This window comes from Delphinapterus leucas, chromosome 10, assembly GCF_059928025.1.
Source record: "Delphinapterus leucas isolate spDelLeu-1000000601 "Yukka" chromosome 10, BTC_Dleu_Yukka2, whole genome shotgun sequence".
Taxonomy (NCBI): Eukaryota; Metazoa; Chordata; class Mammalia; order Artiodactyla; family Monodontidae; genus Delphinapterus; species Delphinapterus leucas.
In genome coordinates, this window is record NC_143138.1 from 62,238,784 (window position 1) to 62,263,403 (window position 24,620).

At 48.9% G+C, this 24,620-nt stretch overlaps 1 long non-coding RNA gene and 1 pseudogene across 1 annotated transcript; both read right to left on the minus strand.

Annotated features, from left to right (window-relative positions):
- Positions 1 to 3,270: 3,270 nt before the first annotated feature.
- LOC149748260 (single-stranded DNA-binding protein, mitochondrial pseudogene) lies at positions 3,271 to 7,099 on the minus strand (annotated as a pseudogene).
- Positions 7,100 to 8,480: 1,381 nt separating this feature from the next.
- Positions 8,481 to 16,490, minus strand: LOC149748261 (uncharacterized). The gene is made up of 3 exons (XR_016394717.1): positions 14,186 to 16,490; positions 12,502 to 12,695; positions 8,481 to 11,011 (listed from the first exon to the last, which is right to left on the minus strand). It is a non-coding gene; the product is annotated as an uncharacterized LOC149748261 (long non-coding RNA).
- Positions 16,491 to 24,620: the final 8,130 nt, after the last annotated feature.

Sequence of the window (24,620 nt, forward strand, 5' to 3'; positions counted from 1 at the left end):
TCCCCCCAAATTTGTAAGCACCTTAAAGCTTTGGAAGAAATGTTTGCTGTGTGGTTCCCATGCACTTTCCCACTAGTATTACATGGTGAGTATTTAGAAATAACATCACCTGTACCCTCCCCACTGAGTCTATCTATTGATCTGGGTGGGAGCGTTTGCATTGTTTTAACTCCAGGTGATTCTAAATTTAGGCCCTGTTTAAGCACGAGGGCTGCTGGGTTCATTGGTGAGCACTGCTTCCACTCTTTGGTCCTTTTGCCATTGGAGAGGCCTCGGTGTCTGCTCTACGTGGGATTGGAAGAGGTAGGGCCGTGTAGCCCACTTACGCTATGCTGTAGCAGAGTTTTTGGGCCTCTGTGTGAGGGGAGAGCACATGTAGACAGGAAAGAAAAACCTCACTGTTTGGTCTCCATGCAGGAGCTCATTGTTCCTGAATCTCTCTTCTTCAAAAGGCTGGCATTTCACGGTCCTTTTGCCTGTGGGTGTGGTGGGAACAGGTGAAGGAGCTGCGCTGATGCCATTAAAGACATATTCTCAAGATACTGATGTGATTCCTCAACATAATATCGATGAGAAAACAACGCAGAGCAGGAGGAAGAAGAGGAGAAAATGGCAGCTTCTCAGGTAAATGTCCTGTCCTGGGTCAGAGGCTATGTCTGCTTTTCTCCTGAAATGTCATGGATTGAGAACCTGCAAACGTTTCATTTTCTACTTCTGATGTTCCTGCCTAGCAACGTTGTTTTCAACTACTTGTGTTTTTCCTTCTTATGATAGTCAGTCAGCTCTTTACAATACTTCTCTGTGTTCCAGAGCCTCTTCCCCATTGTCTGCATCCAGGCTCCCTACAGAGCATGGAGAATTCTCACCATGAATTAACGACCTTCAACTATTGAAATTATTCCTTTTGTGAAAGATCAACATGGGAAGGCATTAATATCCAAAATTCCCTATGGGGTAATTTCAGATGTCGAGATATTAGTGAAGAAGGGGAAAGTGGAATGATTAATGTACATCTGAATGCAACATCAACTTAGCATAACAGGATGAATGCACTTTTAAGTGGGATGGCGTTAGTGGTCCAGATAACTCAAAGTTCCGGGAAAAAAAAGTAACTAGGAGAGATTTGCTCTGTATATTGATAAGAAAGACCATTTAAATACAGCATTAGAGTCAGAGAACCTGGGAGGTATATGTGGACTGAAATTTGCATAAAACTGACATTTTTTCATGATAGTCTCAGATTATGATTTTCTTAGTATTTTCACCCAGAATACCGTGGCAGGGATAATGTGTCATGTGTGCTTCAGTGACCTGATAATTGTTTGTCCTTACACCTGATTTTCCCTGGTTCAGGTGTTCTCTGCAAGATTTCTCTGCTTTGAAGTTCATATACTTCTTTTATGTTTAGTAAGGGTTTGGTGTGATTCACTGAGAAATGTGCATAAACCATCATGGTGTATCTGGAAACTCCAATTTCTTCTTAGTTTTCCTTTACTTGTAGTTTGCTTTGGAAAATGAAAGTTGTCGCCTTTGTTTATTAAAGATACTGGCTTTTCAAGTGGAGGTTGTAATCAGTCAAGGCTTGTTCTTGTAAGTTTCCATTATACTCTATGCTCATGTAACAGACATTCTCTTCTTTATCACCTCTTTGTATTTTCAAAAGTTTACAAGAATAATATTATTAATGTATGTTCAATTATGTTAAATTTTAGAAATATAGCTCAACTGAAGTGATAAGTATTTTCAAAGACATCAAAGATTCAGAAACAATAGCTCTAACTGGTTTTATATCTTTGTGTGTATATCTCCCCAAGTGTATTTATAAAATACAAAGTGTATCATCCACAAATAGATTCATAAGATTTATCCAGTTAAAAATAATTAGTATTAATTCTTCTTTAAAAGTTTTGTAGAATTCACCAGTGAAGCCTTGTAGTTCTGGTAGTTTTTTGTTGAGAGGTTTTTGAGAATCGATTTAGTCTCCTTAATAGTAATTTGGTCTGTTCAGATTGTTTTATTTCTTCATGATTCAGTCTTTTTAATTTTTTCTTTGGCCCATTGATTCCTTAGGATTGTGTTGTTTAATTTCTACACATTTGTAAATTTTCCAGACTCTGTCCTATTGTTCATTTCTGGTTTCTTACCATTGTGGTTGAAAAAAATACTGGGTTGGACAAAAGGTTCATTCCATTTTTTCCGTAAGATGGCTTTAGTAGCACTTAGTTGTCTTTAACTTCATTCGAAACAATTTTGTTAGATTGTATGTGACAGCTGTCATATCAGTGTGCATTTAAAAAAGACTTATAAAAATTGGTGAATTTTTGTGTAGCCATTTTAATATTGAAGATGGAAGAAAAAAGCAACATTTTCAGAATATAATGCTTTATTATTTCAAGAAAGGCAAAAATGCACCTGACACGCAAAAAAAGATTTGTGCAGTGTATGGAGAAGGTGCTGTGACTGATCGAACACGTCAAAAGTGGTTGGCGAAATTTCATGCTGGAGATTTCTCACTGGATGATGCTCCACAGTCGTGTAGACCAGTTGAAGTTGATAACGATCAAACCGAGACATTCATTGAGGACAATCAACATTATACCACACAGGAGATAGCTGACATACTCAAAATACCCAAATCAAGTGATGAAAATCATTTGCACCAGCTTGGTTACGTTAATCGCCTTGATGTTTGGGTTCCACGTAAGTTAAGAGAAAAAAACCTTCCTGACCATATTTCTGCATGTGATTCTCTAAATGTAATGCAAACTTTCTGTTTTTAAAACAAATTGTGATGGGCAACGAAAAGTGGATGCTGTACAATGTGGAATGGAAGAGATCTTGGGGCAAGTGATATGAACCACCACCAACCACAACAAAGGCTGGTTTTCATCCAAAGAAGGTGATGTTGTCTATATGGTGGGATTGGAAAGGAGTCCTCTATTATGAGCTTCTTCCAGAAAACCAAACAATTAATTCCAACAAGTACTGCTCCCAGTTAGACCAACTGAAAGCAGCACTCAATGAAAAGCGTCCAGAATTAGTCAATAGAAAATGCATAATCTTCCATCAGGATAATGCAAGACCACATGTTTCTTTGATGACCAGGCAAAAACTGTTACAGCTAGGCTGGGATTCATCCACCGTATCCTGATTCATCCACCATATTCACCAGACATTGTACCTTTTGATTTCCATTTATTTTGGTCTTTACAAAAATTCTCTTGAGGGAAAAAATTTCAATTCCCTGGAAGACTATAAAAGGCACCTGGAACAGTTCTTTGCTCAAAACAGTAAAAAGCTTTGGGAAGATGGAATTATGAAGTTGCCTGAAAAATGGCAGAAGGTAGTGGAACAAAAGGGTGAATACGTTGTTCAATAAAGTTCTTGGCGAAAATGAAAAGTGTGTCTTTTATTTTTACTTAAAAACCAAAGGCACTCTTTGACCAACCCAATGTATAGTATGTAAGTGAAGTAAATCAGAAAGAGAAAGACAAATACCATATGTTATCACTTACATGTGGAATCTAAAATATCAATATGACAAAAATGAACCTATGTATGAAACAGAAACAGAATCACGGACATAGAGAACTGACTGGTGGTTGCCAACGGGGAGGGGTTAGGGGAAGGCATGGAGTGGGAGGTTGGGGTGAGCAGGTATAAGATTTTGTATATAGAATGGATAAACAACAAGGTTCTACGCACAGAGAACTATATTCAATATCCTATAATAAACCATAATGGAAAAGAATATTTTAAAAAGAATGTATATATGTGTATAACTGAATCACTAAAAATTATACTTAGTATAATATCAGTCTTCTTAAATTTACTAAGACTTGTTCAGTGATCCATCGCATGATCTGTCCTGGAGAATGTTCAATGTGCCGTTGAGAAGAATATGTCTTCTGCTGCTGGTGGATGGGCTGTTCTCTTTTTGTCTAAGTCCATTTGGTCTAATGTATAATTCAAGTTCAGTACTCCCTTATTGGTTTTCTTTCTGGATGATCTATTCAGTGTTGAACGTTGGGTATTAAAGATCTGGACAGGGGCTTCCCTGGTGGCACAGTGGTTGGGAGTCCGCCTGCTGATTCAGGGGACACGGGTTCACGCCCCGGTCCGGGAGGATCCCACATGCTGCAGAGCGGCTGGGCCCGTGAGCCATGGCCGCTGGGCCTGTGCGTCCGGACCCTGTGCTCCGCGACGGGAGAGGCCACAACAGTGAGAGGCCCTTATACAGCAAAAAAAAAAAAAAAAAAAAAAAAAGATCTGGACACTTTTTTTCTATTGTCTATTTCTCTCTTCAAATCTGTTAGTATTTGCTTAACACATTAAGGTCCTCCACTGTTGAGTGCATATTTATTTATGATTGTTGTCTTCTTGATGAATTGAAAACATTATCATTATGTAATGACCTTATTTTTTTTCTTGTTGCAGCTTTTGGCTTAAAGTCTGTTTTGTCTGGTGTAACTCTAGCTACCACTGCTTTCTTTTGGTTTCCACATGTATGGAATATCTTGTTCTAAAGCTTCACTTGGAGGCTGTTTGTGTTTTTGACACTGAAGGGATCCTCTGATAGGCAGCATATAGTTTGATCTTGTGTTTTTATCTAGCCACTCTATGACTTTTGACTAGAGAATTTAATATATCTGTGTTTACAGTAATTATTGATAGGTGAAGACTTATCAATGCCATCTTATTGTTTCCTGGATTTTTTTTGTTTCTTGTTCCTTTTTTCCTCTTCTGCCTTTCTTTGTGAATTACTGATATCCTGTAGGGTATTCCCTTCCCTTTGTATTTTCTGAATCTAGTACAGGTTTTTGCTTTGTGGTTCCATGAGGCTCACAAAAAACATCTTATAGATATAACACTCTATTTTATGTTGATAACAATGTAACTTCCATCACATACAAAAAAAAATCTACTCTTTTACTCCCCTCAATGAATTTTTGTGTATGGTGTTACAATTTACCTCTTTGTATATTGTTTATACATTAAAATTATTATAGCTGCTGTTATTTTAATAATCTCATCCTTTAACTTTTATATACTAAAGTTAACTGGTTAACACACCACCATATCACACTATTAAGGTATTCTTACCTTAACTATATACTAACATTTACAAGTCTATTGTGTAGTCTCATATGTTTTCATGGTACTATTTAGCGTCCTTTTATTTTAGCTTGAGGAACTCTTTTAGAATTTGTCCTAAGACAGATCTAGTGATGATGAACTCCCTCAGCTTTTGTGTTTTTTGTTTTGTTTTTTTACATAAGAGTATTTTAATTCTTGTCCTTAAAAACTATAAAGACTATCATGATTTGGAAATGAGACTGTACCAAACAATGGCCAAAGAAGAATCGTACATTCTATGCCTTCTCTTTCCTTTGTTCACTCAGAAATATAATGTTATCAGCTATAATTGTTGTTGCTTGTTGTCTCACATTATTTTTATCCATATATTCACCATAGTCTACTTTCCCTTCCAGGTAAATTCAAGACGCCTTTTTCACATACTGATATGCCACATTTCCGAGGCCTGGTCAGAATACTGAAATTCTGTGCCACGTTGTCTTTTGACTGACATCACCCATTTGGTAATGCTTCATTTTCCCCTGATCGCCACATCTCATTTGCTGCTACAGAAAATATCGTGACTGGGTTTTTTCCTTCTACCTGTCTCATGATAGGGTCCTAACCTACTCAACCAAGTAGCTGCACATGATTCAGAGATCTGTTGAGAACCAAACTGCTAGCTATTTCAGACTCATGTCTTACAAACTGATGAAATACCTGTACTACAGGTCTTCGAAACATGGCTTCTATTTTCTTTTCTTACAATCTAATCTTTAGTCTTTTCCTGACACTCTGGCCAGCTTTTGTTTTTTGAAAAGAGTTTTTAATCTCTTCATTCAAGAAGGACAATTATGATGAATAGGATATTATTGGTTGGCAAGGTTTTTTGTTTTTGGGGTTTTTTTTTTTGAGCAATTTGAATATATCATCCCACTCTCTCCTGACCTGTGAGGTTTCTGCTCAGAAATCAACTTTTAACCTTATGAGGCTCTAGGGACTTCCCTGGTGGTGCAGTGGATAAGACCCCATGCTACCAGTGCAGGAGGCCCGGCTTCCATCCATGATCAGGGAACTAGATCCCACATGCATGCTGCAACTAAGAGTTTGCATGCCACAACTAAGGAGCCCATGTGCCACAACTAAGACCCAGTGCAAACAAATAAATAAATATTAAAAAAAAATAATAATCTTGGGCTTCCCTGGTGGTCCAGTGGTTGGGAGTCCGCCTGCCGATGCAGGGGACATGGATTCGTGCCCCCGTCCGGGAAGATCCCACATGCCCTGGAGCGGCTGGGCCCGTGAGCCATGGCCGCTGGGCCTGCGCGTCCGGAGCCTGTGCTATGCAACAGGAGAGGCCGAGGCCACAGCACTGAGAGGCCCGAGTACCACACACAAAAAAATAATAATCCTATGAGGTTCTCTTGTAAGTTATAAGCTTCTCTACTCTTGCTGATTTTAAGATTCTTTCTTTTTGATAGTTTGTCATTTGCTTGGATTGGCTATGGTAAAGAGTACCACAACGACCGTTGGGGTGCAAGTGTTTTTTTTTAATGATGGTATTCTCTGGTTGTATGAACCGGAGTGGGGTTGCCGAATCTCGTGTTAGCTCTAGTTTTTAATTTAGTAAGGAACTTGCCTACTGATCTGCATACTGGCTGTTACCAATTTACATTCAAACCAGCAGTCTAGTAGGCTTCCTTCTTCTGCCTGCCCTGTTGAGCACTTCCACCTTTTAGGCTTTTTGAGGACTGGAGCCAGGGAACACCTTGTCTACATTTATTTGCACTCTCTAATCATGACATTCTGAGCATCTTTTCATTTGATGTGCTGTTTTTTAAAAAGCATGTGAGTACCACTGAGCTCTTGAAACGTTTCTGCGCGCATCGGGCCTGATTTGAATTCATTTCAGATGACTAGCCCAGGACCTTTCTCAAGCGCTCAGATCATTTGCAGCCCCGCAGGCCTTGTGAATAATACTAAGTGCCCTTGAGCACAGTTTTTAAAGTTGTTGTTATGGGAAAGCGCCACAAGGCGGCAGCACTGCTTCGTGGCCTCTCTGGTAACTTGGGCAAACAGAGCCTTAGAGGGAGTCCTGGTGTTGGGTTGGGAATTGGAGTGGAACGTGGCTGAACACACACCACAGGGCTTGTGTATCTTTAGCTCTTCCCGCTTACCCTGCACCGCCCGAGGCCAGGCAGATCCCAAAGAATTGCCAGTGTGCTATTCGGAGGGTGCTGCGCTTCGTAGGTGGGGTGAGTCAAAGGAAATAGGCTGGAGGTGGGAACCTCACCAGTAGGATCGGGGAGATCCGCTGTCTTTTCACAGCACTTCCCTCCCAGCGGGTCCACCATTCTTTGGGTACACTAGGCTTTGCTTACCTGTAAGAGAGCCGGCTTGGGTCGGGAGATTGTGGTCCCATGCAGAGGAGAATGGGCACGAGAGGCCCGAGGGGCCGCTGATCTGGTGGCACGTTCTCCCCGCTGGCTCCCTCAGCACCAGCCTACTCCAGACCTGGGGCCCAGGCCTGCTGAGGCTCCAGGGCTGTGAGAGAAGCCCACGTCACCCAGGCCTGAGGGTAATAGAGTTGGCCTTTCCTGCCTTTTTCCTCTTTTATAGTTTAATATTTGTTTTCTATTTCAGCATAGTTTATATACAACGTGCTGTTTGTTTGAGATCTGCAGCAACATGATGCAATTATAAATGTAGCTGTACCTGTTGTATTTCAGATTCTTTTCCCTGTTAGGTTATGGAGAATGTAGAGGACTGTTCCCTGTGATATCAGGAGGGTCGTCGTTGATAAACTCTTTTTGATACATGAGTGTCTTTCTGTTAATCCCAACCTCCTACTTCATCCTTCCCCGATCCCCAATTTCGCCCTATGGTAATTCTTCACTTCTTTTTTCCATCTGTGAGTCTGTGTTTCCTTTGTACATCACTTCCTGTGTATCCATTTTTCGACTGCACATGTAAGTGATATCCTGGACTATATGTCTTTCTGTCTCTTATTTACCGGAATCAGTGAGATCATCTACTGCTCCGTCCCTGTTGCTACAAATAGCATGAGTTCACTTTATTGTCTGAATGAGTGACAGTCAAGGGAGTATAGGTAGCACAACTTCTTTATCCATTCATCTCTCGCTGGACATTTCGGTCATTTGCATGGCTTGGCTATGGTAAAGAGTACCACAGCGACCATTGGGGTGCAAGTGTCTTTTTCCAATGATGCTGTTCTCTGGTTGTACGAGCTGGAGTGGGGTTGCCGAATCTCGTGGTAGCTCTAGTGTTTAGTTAGCTAAGAAACTGGTCTGCTAATCTCCATACTGACTGTTACTAATTTACTTTCCAACCAGCAGCCTAGTAGGCTTCCCTATTCTGCCTGCCCTCTTGAGCACTTACTGTTTTTAGGCTTCTCCAGGACTGGAGCCAGGAAATACCTCAACTACTTTTATTTGCATTCTCTAATCATGACAGATCCTGAGCATCTTTTCATTTGAATGTGTTGTTTTCTAAAACGCGGGTGAGTACCACTGAGTTCTTGAAAGGTTTCTGCCTGAGAGTCGGCCCTGCTTTGAATTCACTTCAGATTACCTAGCCCACGATCTTTCTTGAGGGCAGGGCTGCGTTTACAAAGCAGCAGGCCGCAGGCATTGTGAATGATAGGTGCCCTTCCGCACGGTTTGTAAGGTTGTTACGGCAGTGTGCCACAAGGCGGCAGCACTACTCCGTGTCCTCTCTGGTAACTTGGGGAAACAGAGCCTTAGCGGGGGTCCCGGTGTTGGACGGGACATGGGGAGTCGAACGTGGCTAAACACACACCCCAGGGCTTGTGTATCCTCGCCTCCTGCCCCTTAACCTGCACTGCCCCACCCCAGGCATATCGCAAGACTTCTAAGTGGGCTACTCGGTGGGTGCCGTGCTTCGCAGGTGGGGCGACTCTAACGAAGTGGGCTGGAGGTGGGAACCTGCCAAACAGGAGCCGTGGACACCCGGTCTCCTTACAGCTCTTCCCTCTCAGCTGCTCCACCGTCACTTGGGTACACCAGGCTTTGCTTACCCGTAGGAGGGCCACGTTGGACCGGGAGACTGTGGTACCACGCAGGGGAGAATGGGCACTAGAGGTCCGAGGGGCCGCTGGTCAGGTGGCACGTCCTCCTCCCTTGCTCCCTCAGCAGCAGCATACTCCAGCCTTGGGACCCAGGCCCGCCGAGGCTCCAGGGGTGTGACTCCAGCCGATGACGTCGCAGAGGCCTGAGGTAACAGAGGAAAGGCATTTCTTAACCCCTTCCTTGCCTTGTCTTTGAATACTCCTTTTCCCTTTCAGCATAGTTAATAAACAACGTTGCGTCTGTTTGAGTTCTACAGCCCCTTGATGCAATTATAATCGGAGCTGTCCCTGGAGCGTTTCGGGTTCTTTGCCCTGTCAGTTTATTGAGGAAAGTTTTGTAGCGCTCCCTATGCTTTCGGTTGGGTCGCCCTTGATGAGCACTTTTTGATACGTTAAGCGTGTGTCTGAGAATCCCAGCTTCCTACTTCCCCCTTCCCGGGTCTCCAATATCCCCCTCTGAGAACTCCACGCTTCTCTCTTCCCTTTGTAAACCTGTGTTTCCTTTGTATGCTGCTTCCTTTGTATCCCTATTTAGACTGCACATATAAGAGATAGCCTGGGATTTGTGCCTTGCTGCCTCTAATTTACCAGAATTAGTGAGATCATCGACTGCTCCATCCATGCTGCTGCAAATAGTATGAGATCATTTTGTTCTGTGGATGAGTGGTAGTCGAGGGAATGTAGGTAGCAGAACAGCTTTCTGCATTCACCCCGCGCTCGACATGTCGTTCCTTTGTATGTCTTGGCTGTGGTAAAGGGTACCACAACGACCGCTGGGGTGCAAGTGCTTCCTTCCAATGATGCTGGTCTCTGGTTGTACGACCTGCAGCGTGTGTGCCGAATCTCGGGGTCCCTCCAGTGTTTAGTTTGGTAAGGAACTTACCTACTGACCTTCATACCGGCTGTTACCAATTTACGATCCCGGCAACAGCAATGGTAGGCTTCCCTTTTGGGCATGCCCTCTTGAGCACTTAACGCTTTTAGCGTTTGTGAGGACTGCAGCCAGGGAAACCCTCGCCTAGCTTCCTTTGCACTCTCTAATCATGACAGATCCTGAGCATCTTTTCATTTGAATGTGCTGTTTTCTAAAACGCGGGTGAGTACCACTGAGGTCTTGAAAGGTTTCTGCCTGAGAGTCGGCCCTGCTTTGAATTCACTTCAGATTACCTAGCCCAGGATATTTCTTGAGGGCAGGGCTGCGTTTGCAAAGCGGCAGGCCGCAGGCATTGTGAATGATAGGTGCCCTTCGGCACGGTTTGTAAGGTTGTTACGGCAGTGTGCCACAAGGCGGCAGCACTACTCCGTGTCCTCTCTGGTAACTTGGGGAAACAAAGCCTTAGCGGGCGTCCCGGTGTTGGAAGGGACATGGGGAGTCGAACGTGGCTAAACACACACCCCAGGGCTTGTGTATCCTGGCCTCCTGCCCCTTAACCTGCACTGCCCCACCCCAGGCGTATCGCAAGACTTGTAAGTGGGCTACTTGGTGGGTGCCGTGCTTCGCAGGTGGGGCGGCTCTAACGAAGTGGGCTGGAGGTGGGAACCTGCCTAGCAGGAGCCGTGGAGAGCCGGTTTCCTCACAGCTCTTCCCTCTCAGCTGCTCCACCGTCACTTGGGTACACCAGGCTTTGCTTACCCGTAGGAGGGCCACGTTGGACCGGGAGACTGTGGTACCACGCAGGGGAGAATGGGCACTAGAGGTCCGAGGGGCCGCTGGTCAGGTGGCACGTCCTCCTCCCTTGCTCCCTCAGCAGCAGCATACTCCAGCCTTGGGACCCAGGCCCGCCGAGGCTCCAGGGGTGTGACTCCAGCCGATGACGTCGCAGAGGCCTGAGGTAACAGAGGAAAGGCATTTCTTAACCCCTTCCTTGCCTTGTCTTTGAATACTCCTTTTCCCTTTCAGCATAGTTAATAAACAACGTTGCGTCTGTTTGAGTTCTACAGCGCCTTGATGCAATTATAATCGGAGCTGTCCCTGGAGCGTTTCGGGTTCTTTGCCCTGTCAGTTTATTGAGGAAAGTTTTGTAGCGCTCCCTATGCTTTCGGTTGGGTCGCCCTTGATGAGCACTTTTTGATACGTTAAGCGTGTGTCTGAGAATCCCAGCTTCCTACTTCCCCCTTCCCGGGTATCCAATATCCCCCTCTGAGAACTCCACGCTTCTCTCTTCCCTTTGTAAACCTGTGTTTCCTTTGTATGCTGCTTCCTTTGTATCCCTATTTAGACTGCACATATAAGAGATAGCCTGGGATTTGTGCCTTGCTGCCTCTAATTTACCAGAATTAGTGAGATCATCGACTGCTCCATCTATGCTGCTGCAAATAGTATGAGATCATTTTGTTCTGTGGATGAGTGGTAGTCGAGGGAATGTAGGTAGCAGAACAGCTTTCTGCATTCACCCCGCGCTCGACATGTCGTTCCTTTGTATGTCTTGGCTGTGGTAAAGGGTACCACAACGACCGCTGGGGTGCAAGTGCTTCCTTCCAATGATGCTGGTCTCTGGTTATACGACCTGCAGCGTGTGTGCCGAATCTCGGGGTCCCTCCAGTGTTTAGTTTGGTAAGGAACTTGCCTACTGACCTTCATACCGGCTGTTACCAATTTACGATCCCGGCAACAGCAATGGTAGGCTTCCCTTTTGGGCATGCCCTCTTGAGCACTTAACGCTTTTAGCGTTTGTGAGGACTGCAGCCAGGGAAACCCTCGCCTAGCTTCCTTTGCACTCTCTAATCATGACAGATCCTGAGCATCTTTTCATTTGAATGTGCTGTTTTCTAAAACGCGGGTGAGTACCACTGAGGTCTTGAAAGGTTTCTGCCTGAGAGTCGGCCCTGCTTTGAATTCACTTCAGATTACCTAGCCCAGGATATTTCTTGAGGGCAGGGCTGCATTTGCAAAGCGGCAGGCCGCAGGCATTGTGAATGATAGGTGCCCTTCGGCACGGTTTGTAAGGTTGTTACGGCAGTGTGCCACAAGGCGGCAGCACTACTCCGTGTCCTCTCTGGTAACTTGGGGAAACAAAGCCTTAGCGGGGGTCCCGGTGTTGGACGGGACATGGGGAGTCGAACGTGGCTAAACACACACCCCAGGGCTTGTGTATCCTCGCCTCCTGCCCCTTAACCTGCACTGCCGCACCCCAGGCGTATCGCAAGACTTGTAAGTGGGCTACTCGGTGGGTGCCGTGCTTCGCAGGTGGGGCGACTCTAACGAAGTGGGCTGGAGGTGGGGACCTGCCTAGCAGGAGCCGTGGAGAGCCGGTTTCCTCACAGCTCTTCCCTCTCAGCTGCTCCACCGTCACTTGGGTACACCAGGCTTTGCTTACCTGTAGGAGGGCCACGTTGGACCGGGAGACTGTGAGACCACGCAGGGGAGAATGGGCACTAGAGGTCCGAGGGGTCGCTGGTCAGGTGGCACGTCCTCCTCCCTTGCTCCCTCAGCAGCAGCATACTCCAGCCTTGGGACTTAGGCCCGCCAAGGCTCCAGGGGTGTGACTCCAGCCGATGACATCGCAGAGGCCTGAGGTAACAGAGGAAAGGCATTTCTTAACCCCTTCCTTGCCTTGTCTTTGAATACTCCTTTTCCCTTTAAGCATAGTTAATAAACAACGTTGCGTCTGTTTGAGTTCTACAGCCCCTTGATGCAATTATAATCGGAGCTGTCCCTGGAGCGTTTCGGGTTCTTTGCCCTGTCAGTTTATTGAGGAAAGTTTTGTAGCGCTCCCTATGCTTTCGGTTGGGTCGCCCTTGATGAGCACTTTTTGATACGTTAAGCGTGTGTCTGAGAACCCCAGCTTCCTACTTCCCCCTTCCGGGGTCTCCAATATCCCCCTCTGAGAACTCCACGCTTCTCTCTTCCCTTTGTAAACCTGTGTTTCCTTTGTATGCTGCTTCCTTTGTATCCCTATTTAGACTGCACATATAAGAGATAGCCTGGGATTTGTGCCTTGCTGCCTCTAATTTACCAGAATTAGTGAGATCATCGACTGCTCCATCCATGCTGCTGCAAATAGTATGAGATCATTTTGTTCTGTGGATGAGTGGTAGTCGAGGGAATGTAGGTAGCAGAACAGCTTTCTGCATTCACCCCGCGCTCGACATGTCGTTCCTTTGTATGTCTTGGCTGTGGTAAAGGGTACCACAACGACCGCTGGGGTGCAAGTGCTTCCTTCCAATGATGCTAGTCTCTGGTTATAAGACCTGCAGCGTGTGTGCCGAATCTCGGGGTCCCTCCAGTGTTTATTTTGGTGAGGAACTTGCCTACTGACCTTCATACCGGCTGTTACCAATTTACGATCCCGGCAACAGCAATGGTAGGCTTCCCTTTTGGGCATGCCCTCTTGAGCACTTAACGCTTTTAGCGTTGGTGAGGACTGCAGCCAGGGAAACCCTCGCCTAGCTTCCTTTGCACTCTCTAATCATGACAGATCCTGAGCATCTTTTCATTTGAATGTGCTGTTTTCTAAAACGCGGGTGAGCACCACTGAGGTCTTGAAAGGTTTCTGCCTGAGAGTCGGCCCTGCTTTGAATTCACTTCAGATTACCTAGCCCAGGATATTTCTTGAGGGCAGGACTGCGTTTGCAAAGCGGCAGGCCGCAGGCATTGTGAATGATAGGTGCCCTTCGGCACGGTTTGTAAGGTTGTTACGGCAGTGTGCCACAAGGCGGCAGCACTACTCCGTGTCCTCTCTGGTAACTTGGGGAAACAAAGCCTTAGCGGGGGTCCCGGTGTTGGACCGGACATGGGGAGTCGAACGTGGCTAAACACACACCCCAGTGCTTGTGTATCCTCGCTTCCTGCCCCTTAACCTGCACTGCCGCACCCCAGGCGTATCGCAAGACTTGTAAGTGGGCTACTCGGTGGGTGCCGTGCTTCGCAGGTGGGGCGACTCTAACGAAGTGGGCTGGAGGTGGGAACCTGCCTAGCAGGAGCCGTGGAGACCCGGTTTCCTCACAGCTCTTCCCTCTCAGCTGCTCCACCGTCACTTGGGTACACCAGGCTTTGCTTACCCGTAGGAGGGCCACGTTGGACCGGGAGACTGTGAGACCACGCAGGGGAGAATGGGCACTAGAGGTCCGAGGGGTCGCTGGTCAGGTGGCACGTCCTCCTCCCTTGCTCCCTCAGCAGCAGCATACTCCAGCCTTGGGACCCAGGCCCGCGGAGGCTCCAGGAGTGTGACTCCAGCCGATGACGTCGCAGAGGCCTGAGGTAACAGAGGAAAGGCATTTCTTAACCCCTTCCTTGCCTTGTCTTTGAATACTCCTTTTCCCTTTCAGCATAGTTAATAAACAACCTTGCGTCTGTTTGAGTTCTACAGCCCCTTGATGCAATTATAATCGGAGCTGTCCCTGGAGCGTTTCGGGTTCTTTGCCCTGTCAGTTTATTGAAGAAAGTTTTGTAGCGCTCCCTATGCTTTCGGTTGGGTCGCCCTTGATGAGCACTTTTTGATACGTTAAGCGTGTGTCTGAGAATCCCAGCTTCCTACTTCCCCCTTCCCGGGTCTCCAATATCCCCCTCTGAGAACTCCACGCTTCTCTGTTCCCTTTGTAAACCTGTGTTTCCTTTGTATGCTGCTTCCTTTGTATCCCTATTTAGACTGCACATATAAGAGATAGCCTGGGATTTGTGCCTTGCTGCCTCTAATTTACCAGAATGAGTGAGATCATCGACTGCTCCATCCATGCTGCTGCAAATAGTATGAGATCATTTTGTTCTGTGGATGAGTGGTAGTCGAGGGAATGTAGGTAGCAGAACAGCTTTCTGCATTCACCCCGCGCTCGGCATGTCGTTCCTTTGTATGTCTTGGCTGTGGTAAAGGGTACCAGAACGACCGCTGGGGTGCAAGTGCTTCCTTCCAATGATGCTAGTCTCTGGTTATACGACCTGCAGCGTGTGTGCCGAATCTCGGGGTCCCTCCAGTGTTTAGTTTGGTAAGGAACTTGCCTACTGACCTTCATACCGGCTGTTACCATTTTCCGATCCCGGCAACAGCAATGGTAGGCTTCCCTTTTGGGCATGCCCTCTTGAGCACTTAACGCTTTTAGCGTTTGTGAGGACTGCAGCCAGGGAAACCCTCGCCTAGCTTCCTTTGCACTCTCTAATCATGACAGATCCTGAGCATCTTTTCATTTGAATGTGCTGTTTTCTAAAACGCGGGTGAGCACCACTGAGGTCTTGAAAGGTTTCTGCCTGAGAGTCGGCCCTGTTTTGAATTCACTTCAGATTACCTAGCCCAGGATATTTCTTGAGGGCAGGGCTGCGTTTGCAAAGCGGCAGGCCGCAGGCATTGTGAATGATAGGTGCCCTTCGGCACGGTTTGTAAGGTTGTTACGGCAGTGTGCCACAAGGCGGCAGCACTACTCCGTGTCCTCTCTGGTAACTTGGGGAAACAAAGCCTTAGCGAGCGTCCCGGTGTTGGAAGAAACATGGGGAGTCGAACGTGGCTAAACACACACCCCAGGGCTTGTGTATCCTCGCCTCCTGCCCCTTAACCTGCACTGCCGCACCCCAGGCGTATCGCAAGACTTGTAAGTGGGCTACTCGGTGGGTGCCGTGCTTCGCAGGTGGGGCGACTCTAACGAAGTGGGCTGGAGGTGGGGACCTGCCTAGCAGGAGCCGTGGAGAGCCGGTTTCCTCACAGCTCTTCCCTCTCAGCTGCTCCACCGTCACTTGGGTACACCAGGCTTTGCTTACCCGTAGGAGGGCCACGTTGGACCGGGAGACTGTGGTACCACGCAGGGGAGAATGGACACTAGAGGTCCGAGGGGTCGCTGGTCAGGTGGCACGTCCTCCTCCCTTGCTCCCTCAGCAGCAGCATACTCCAGCCTTGGGACCCAGGCCCGCCGAGGCTCCAGGGGTGTGACTCCAGCCGATGACGTCGCAGAGGCCTGAGGTAACAGAGGAAAGGCATTTCTTAACCCCTTCCTTGCCTTGTCTTTCAATACTCCTTTTCCCTTTCAGCATAGTTAATAAACAACGTTGCGTCTGTTTGAGTTCTACAGCCCCTTGATGCAATTATAATCGGAGCTGTCCCTGGAGCGTTTCGGGTTCTTTGCCCTGTCAGTTTATTGAGGAAAGTTTTGTAGCGCTCCCTATGCTTTCGGTTGGGTCGCCCTTGATGAGCACTTTTTGATACGTTAAGCGTGTGTCTGAGAATCCCAGCTTCCTACTTCCCCCTTCCCGGGTCTCCAATATCCCCCTCTGAGAATTCCACGCTTCTCTCTTCCCTTTGTAAACCTGTGTTTCCTTTGTATGCTGCTTCCTTTGTATCCCTATTTAGACTGCACATATAAGAGATAGCCTGGGATTTGTGCCTTGCTGCCTCTAATTTACCAGAATCAGTGAGATCATCGACTGCTCCATCCATGCTGCTGCAAATAGTATGAGATCATTTTGTTCTGTGGATGAGTGGTAGTCGAGGGAATGTAGGTAGCAGAACAGCTTTCTGCATTCACCCCGCGCTCGACATGTCGTTCCTTTGTATGTCTTGGCTGTGGTAAAGGGTACCACAACGACCGCTGGGGTGCAAGTGCTTCCTTCCAATGATGCTGGTCTCTGGTTATACGACCTGCAGCGTGTGTGCCGAATCTCGGGGTCCCTCCAGTGTTTAGTTTGGTAAGGAACTTGCCTACTGACCTTCATACCGGCTGTTACCAATTTACGATCCCGGCAACAGCAATGGTAGGCTTCCCTTTTGGGCATGCCCTCTTGAGCACTTAACGCTTTTAGCGTTTGTGAGGAGTGCAGCCAGGGAAACCCTCGCCTAGCTTCCTTTGCACTCTCTAATCATGACAGATCCTGAGCATCTTTTCATTTGAATGTGCTGTTTTCTAAAACGCGGGTGAGTACCACTGAAGTCTTGAAAGGTTTCTGCCTGAGAGTCGGCCGTGCTTTGAATTCACTTCAGATTACCTAGCCCAGGATAATTCTTGAGGGCAGGGCTGCGTTTGCAAAGAGGTAGGCCGCAGGCATTGTGAATGATAGGTGCCCTTCGGCACGGTTTGTAAGGTTGTTACGGCAGTGTGCCACAAGGCAGCAGCACTACTCCGTGTCCTCTCTGGTAACTTGGGGAAACAAAGCCTTAGCGGGGGTCCCGGTGTTGGACGGGACATGGGGAGTCGAACGTGGCTAAACACACACCCCAGGGCTTGTGTATCCTCGCCTCCTGCCCCTTAACCTGCACTGCCCCACCCCAGGCATATCGCAAGACTTGTAAGTGGGCTACTCGGTGGGTGCCGTGCTTCGCAGGTGGGGCGGCTGTAACGAAGTGGGCTGGAGGTGGGGACCTGCCTAGCAGGAGCCGTGGAGAGCCGGTTTCCTCACAGCTCTTCCCTCTCAGCTGCTCCACCGTCACTTGGGTACACCAGGCTTTGCTTACCCGTAGGAGGGCCACGTTGGACCGGGAGACTGTGGTACCACGCAGGGGAGAATGGGCACTAGAGGTCCGAGGGGTCGCTGGTCAGGTGGCACGTCCTCCTCCCTTGCTCCCTCAGCAGCAGCATACTCCAGCCTTGGGACCCAGGCCCGCCGAGGCTCCAGGGGTGTGACTCCAGCCGATGACGTCGTAGAGGCCTGAGGTAACAGAGGAAAGGCATTTCTTAACCCCTTCCTTGCCTTGTCTTTGAATACTCCTTTTCCCTTTCAGCATAGTTAATAAACAACGTTGCGTCTGTTTGAGTTCTACAGCCCCTTGATGCAATTATAATCGGAGCTGTCCCTGGAGCGTTTCGGGTTCTTTGCCCTGTCAGTTTATTGAGGAATGTTTTGTAGCGCTCCCTATGCTTTCGGTTGGGTCTCCCTTGATGAGCACTTTTTGATACGTTAAGCGTGTGTCTGAGAATTCCAGCTTCCTACTTCCCCCTTCCCGGGTCTCCAATATCCCCCTCTGAGAACTCCACGCTTCTCTCTTCCCTTTGTGAACCTGTGTTTCCTTTGTATGCTGCTTCCTTTGTATCCCTATTTAGACTGCACATATAAGAGATAGCCTGGGATTTGTGCCTTGCTGCCTCTAATTTACCAGAATTAGTGAGATCATCGACTGCTCCATCCATGCTGCTGCAAATAGTATGAGATCATTTTGTTCTGTGGATGAGTGGTAGTCGAGGGAATGTAGGTAGCAGAACAGCTTTCTGCATTCACCCCGCGCTCGACATGTCGTTCCTTTGTGTGTCTTGGCTGTGGTAAAGGGTACCACAACGACCGCTGGGGTGCAAGTGCTTCCTTCCAAAGATGCTGGTCTCTGGTTATACGACCTGCAGCGGGTTTGCCGAATCTCGGGGTCCCTCCAGTGTTTAGTTTGGTAAGGAACTTGCCTACTGACCTTCATACCGGCTGTTACCAATTTACGATCCCGGCAACAGCAATGGTAGGCTTCCCTTTTGGGCATGCCCTCTTGAGCACTTAACGCTTTTAGCGTTTGTGAGGACTGCAGCCAGGGAAACCCTCGCCTAGCTTCCTTTGCACTGTCTAATCATGACAGATCCTGAGCATCTTTTCATTTGAATGTGCTGTTTTCTAAAACGCGGGTGAGCACCACTGAGGTCTTGAAAGGTTTCTGCCTGAGAGTCGGCCCTGCTTTGAATTCACTTCAGATTACCTAGCCCAGGATAATTCTTGAGGGCAGGGCTGCGTTTGCAAAGCGGCAGGCCGCAGGCATTGTGAATGATAGGTGCCCTTCGGCACGGTTTGTAAGGTTGTTACGGCAGTGTGCCACAAGGCGGCAGCACTACTCCGTGTCCTCTTTGGTAACTTGGGGAAACAAAGCCTTAGCGGGCGTTCCGGTGTTGGACGGGACATGGGGAGTCGAACGTGGCTAAACACACACCCCAGGGCTTGTGTATCCTCGCCTCCTGCCCCTTAACCTGCACTGCCGCACCCCAGGCGTATCGCAAGACTTGTAAGTGGGCTACTCGGTGGGTGCCGTGCTTCGCAGGTGGGGCGACTCTAACGAAGTGGGCTGGAGGTGGGAACCTGCCTAGCAGGAGCCGTGGAGAGCCGGTTTCCTCACAGGTCTTCCCTCTCAGCTGCTCCACCGTCACTTGGGTACACCAGGCTTTGCTTACCCGTAGGAGGGCCACGTTGGACCGGGAGACTGTGGTACCACGCAGGGGAGAATGGGCACTAGAGGTCCGAGGGGTCGCTGGTCAGTTGGCACGTCCTCCTCCCTTGCTCCCTCAGCAGCAGCATACTCCAGCCTTGGGACCCAGGCCCGCCGAGGCTCCTGACTCCAGCCGTTGACGTCGCAGAGGCCTGAGGTAACAGAGGAAAGGCATTTCTTAACCCCTTCCTTGCCTTGTCTTTGAATACTCCTTTTCCCTTTCAGCATAGTTAATAAACAACGTTGCGTCTGTTTGAGTTCTACAGCCCCTTGATGCAATTATAATCGGAGCTGTCCCTGGAGCGTTTCGGGTTCTTTGCCCTGTCAGTTTATTGAGGAAAGTTTTGTAGCGCTCCCTATGCTTTCGGTTCGGTCGCCCTTGATGCGCACTTTTTGATACGTTAAGCGTGTGTCTGAGAATCCCAGCTTCCTACTTCCCCTTTCCCGGGTCTCCAATATCCCCCCTCTGAGAACTCCACGCTTCTCTCTTCCCTTTGTAAACCTGTGTTTCCTTTGTATGCTGCTTCCTTTGTATCCCTATTTAGACTGCACATATAAGAGATAGCCTGGGATTTGTGCCTTGCTGCCTCTAATTTACCAGAATTAGTGAGATCATCGACTGCTCCATCTATGCTGCTGCAAATAGTATGAGATCATTTTGTTCTGTGGATGAGTGGTAGTCGAGGGAATGTAGGTAGCAGAACAGCTTTCTGCATTCACCCCGCGCTCGACATGTCGTTCCTTTGTATGTCTTGGCTGTGGTAAAGGGTACCACAACGACCGCTGGGGTGCAAGTGATTCCTTCCAATGATGCTGGTCTCTGGTTATACGACCTGCAGCGTGTGTGCCGAATCTCGGGGTCCCTCCAGTGTGTAGTTTGGTAAGGAACTTGCCTACTGACCTTCATACCGGCTGTTACCAATTTACGATCCCGGCAACAGCAATGGTAGGCTTCCCTTTTGGGCATGCCGTCTTGAGCACTTAAGGCTTTTAGCGTTTGTGAGGACTGCAGCCAGGGAAACCCTCGCCTAGCTTCCTTTGCACTCTCTAATCATGACAGATCCTGAGCATCTTTTCATTTGAATGCGCGGTTTTCTAAAACGCGGGTGAGTACCACTGAGGTCTTGAAAGGTTTCTGCCTGAGAGTCGGCCCTGCTTTGAATTCACTTCAGATTACCTAGCCCAGGATATTTCTTGAGGGCAGGGCTGCGTTTGCAAAGCGGCAGGCCGCAGGCATTGTGAATGATAGGTGCCCTTCGGCACGGTTTGTAAGGTTGTTACGGCAGTGTGCCACAAGGCGGCAGCACTACTCCGTGTCCTCTCTGGTAACTTGGGGAAACAAAGCCTTAGCGGGGGTCCCGGTGTTGGACGTGACATGGGGAGTCGAACGTGGCTAAACACACACCCCAGGGCGTGTGTATCCTCGCCTCCTGCCCCTTAACCTGCACTGCCGCACCCCAGGCGTATCGCAAGACTTGTAAGTGGGCTACTCGGTGGGTGCCGTGCTTCGCAGGTGGGGCGACTCTAACGAAGTGGGCTGGAGGTGGGGACCTGCCTAGCAGGAGCCGTGGAGAGCCGGTTTCCTCACAGCTCTTCCCTCTCAGCTGCTCCACCGTCACTTGGGTACACCAGGCTTTGCTTACCCGTAGGAGGGCCACGTTGGACCGGGAGACTGTGGTACCACGCAGGGGAGAATGGGCACTAGAGGTCCGAGGGGTCGCTGGTCAGGTGGCACGTACTTCTCCCTTGCTCCCTCAGCAGCAGCATACTCCAGCCTTGGGACTTAGGCCCGCCAAGGCTCCAGGGGTGTGACTCCAGCCGATGACGTCGCAGAGGCCTGAGGTAACAGAGGAAAGGCATTTCTTAACCCCTTCCTTGCCTTGTCTTTGAATACTCCTTTTCCCTTTCAGCATAGTTAATAAACAACGTTGCGTCTGTTTGAGTTCTACAGCCCCTTGATGCAATTATAATCGGAGCTGTCCCTGGAGCGTTTCGGGTTCTTTGCCCTGTCAGTTTATTGAGGAAAGTTTTGTGGCGCTCCCTATGCTTTCGGTTGGGTCGCCCTTGATGAGCACTTTTTGATACGTTAAGCGTGTGTCTGAGAATCCCAGCTTCCTACTTCCCCCTTCCCGGGTCTCCAATATCCCCCTCTGAGAACTCCACGCTTCTCTCTTCCCTTTGTAAACCTGTGTTTCCTTTGTATGCTGCTTCCTTTGTATCCCTATTTAGACTGCACATATAAGAGATAGCCTGGGATTTGTGCCTTGCTGCCTCTAATTTACCAGAATCAGTGAGATCATCGACTGCTCCATCCGTGCTGCTGCAAATAGTATGAGATCATTTTGTTCTGTGGATGAGTGGTAGTCGAGGGAATGTAGGTAGCAGAACAGCTTTCTGCATTCACCCCGCGCTCGACATGTCGTTCCTTTGTATGTCTTGGCTGTGGTAAAGGGTACCACAACGACCGCTGGGGTGCAAGTGCTTCCTTCCAATGATGCTAGTCTCTGGTTATACGACCTGCAGCGGGTTTGCGGAATCTCGGGGTCCCTCCAGTGTTTAGTTTGGTAAGGAACTTGCCTACTGACCTTCATACCGGCTGTTACCAATTTACGATCCCGGCAACAGCAATGGTAGGCTTCCCTTTTGGGCATGCCCTCTTGAGCACTTAACGCTTTTAGCGTTGGTGAGGACTGCAGCCAGGGAAACCCTCGCCTAGCTTCCTTTGCACTGTCTAATCCTGACAGATCCTGAGCACCTTTTCATTTGAATGTGCTGTTTTCTAAAACGCGGGTGAGCACCACTGAGGTCTTGAAAGGTTTCTGCCTGAGAGTCGGCCCTGCTTTGAATTCACTTCAGATTACCTAGCCCAGGATATTTCTTGAGGGCAGGGCTGCGTTTGCAAAGCGGCAGGCCGCAGGCATTGTGAATGATAGGTGCCCTTCGGCACGGTTTGTAAGGTTGTTACGGCAGTGTGCCACAAGGCGGCAGCACTACTCCGTGTCCTCTCTGGTAACTTGGGGAAACAAAGCCTTAGCGGGGGTCCCGGTGTTGGACGGGACATGGGGAGTCGAACGTGGCTAAACACACACACCAGGGCTTGTGTATCCTCGCCTCCTGCCCCTTAACCTGCACTGCCCCACCCCAGGCATATCGCAAGACTTGTAAGTGGGCTACTCGGTGGGTGCCGTGCTTCGCAGGTGGGGCGGCTGTAACGAAGTGGGCTGGAGGTGGGGACCTGCCTAGCAGGAGCCGTGGAGAGCCGGTTTCCTCACAGCTCTTCCCTCTCAGCTGCTCCACCGTCACTTGGGTACACCAGGCTTTGCTTACCCGTAGGAGGGCCACGTTGGACCGGGAGACTGTGGTACCACGCAGGGGAGAATGGGCACTAGAGGTCCGAGGGGTCGCTGGTCAGGTGGCACGTCCTCCTCCCTTGCTCCCTCAGCAGCAGCATACTCCAGCCTTGGGACCCAGGCCCGCCGAGGCTCCAGGGGTGTGACTCCAGCCGATGACGTCCTGAGGTAACAGAGGAAAGGCATTTCTTAACCCCTTCCTTGCCTTGTCTTTAAATACTCCTTTTCCCTTTCAGCATAGTTAATAAACAACGTTGCGTCTGTTTGAGTTCTACAGCCCCTTGATGCAATTATAATCGGAGCTGTCCCTGGAGCGTTTCGGGTTCTTTGCCCTGTCAGTTTATTGAGGAATGTTTTGTAGCGCTCCCTATGCTTTCGGTTGGGTCGCCCTTGATGAGCACTTTTTGATACGTTAAGCGTGTGTCTGAGAATCCCAGCTTCCTACTTCCCCCTTCCCGGGTCTCCAATATCCCCCTCTGAGAACTCCACGCTTCTCTCTTCCCTTTGTAAACCTGTGTTTCCTTTGTATGCTGCTTCCTTTGTATCCCTATTTAGACTGCACATATAAGAGATAGCCTGGGATTTGTGCCTTGCTGCCTCTAATTTACCAGAATTAGTGAGATCATCGACTGCTCCATCCATGCTGCTGCAAATAGTATGAGATCATTTTGTTCTGTGGATGAGTGGTAGTCGAGGGAATGTAGGTAGCAGAACAGCTTTCTGCATTCACCCCGCGCTCGACATGTCGTTCCTTTGTGTGTCTTGGCTGTGGTAAAGGGTACCACAACGACCGCTGGGGTGCAAGTGCTTCCTTCCGATGATGCTGGTCTCTGGTTATACGACCTGCAGCGTGTGTGCCGAATCTCGGGGTCCCTCCAGTGTTTAGTTTGGTAAGGAACTTGCCTACTGACCTTCATACCGGCTGTTACCAATTTACGATCCCGGCAACAGCAATGGTAGGCTTCCCTTTTGGGCATGCCCTCTTGAGCACTTAACGCTTTTAGCGTTTGTGAGGACTGCAGCCAGGGAAACCCTCGCCTAGCTTCCTTTGCACTGTCTAATCATGACAGATCCTGAGCATCTTTTCATTTGAATGTGCTGTTTTCCAAAACGCGGGTGACCACCACTGAGGTCTTGAAAGGTTTCTGCCTGAGAGTCAGCCCTGCTTTGAATTCACTTCAGATTACCTAGCCCAGGATATTTCTTGAGGGCAGGGCTGCGTTTGCAAAGCGGCAGGCCGCAGGCATTGTGAATGATAGGTGCCCTTCGGCACGGTTTGTAAGGTTGTTACGGCAGTGTGCCACAAGGCGGCAGCACTACTCCGTGTCCTCTCTGGTAAGTTGGGGAAACAAAGCCTTAGCGGGGGTCCCGGTGTTGGACGGGACATGGGGAGTCGAACGTGGCTAAACACACACCCCAGGGCTTGTGTATCCTCGCCTCCTCCCCCTTAACCTGCACTGCCGCACCCCAGGCGTATCGCAAGACTTGTAAGTGGGCTACTCGGTGGGTGCCGTGCTTCGCAGGTGGGGCGACTCTAACGAAGTGGGCTGGAGGTGGGGACCTGCCTAGCAGGAGCCGTGGAGAGCCGGTTTCCTCACAGCTCTTCCCTCTCAGCTGCTCCACCGTCACTTGGGTACACCAGGCTTTGCTTACCCGTAGGAGGGCCACGTTGGACCGGGAGACTGTGGTGTCACGCAGGGGAGAATGGGCACTAGAGGTCCGAGGGGTCGCTGGTCAGGTGGCACGTCCTCCTCCCTTGCTCCCTCAGCAGCAGCATACTCCAGCCTTGGGACTTAGGCCCGCCGAGGCTCCAGGGTTGTGACTCCAGGCGACGACATCACAGAGGCCTGAGGTAACAGACGAAAGGCATTTCTTAACCCCTTCCTTGCCTTGTCATTGAATAGTCCTTTGCCCTTTCAGCATAGTTGATATACAACGATGCTTCTGTTTGAGTTCTACAGCCCCTTGATGCAATTATAATCGGAGCTGTCCCTGTAG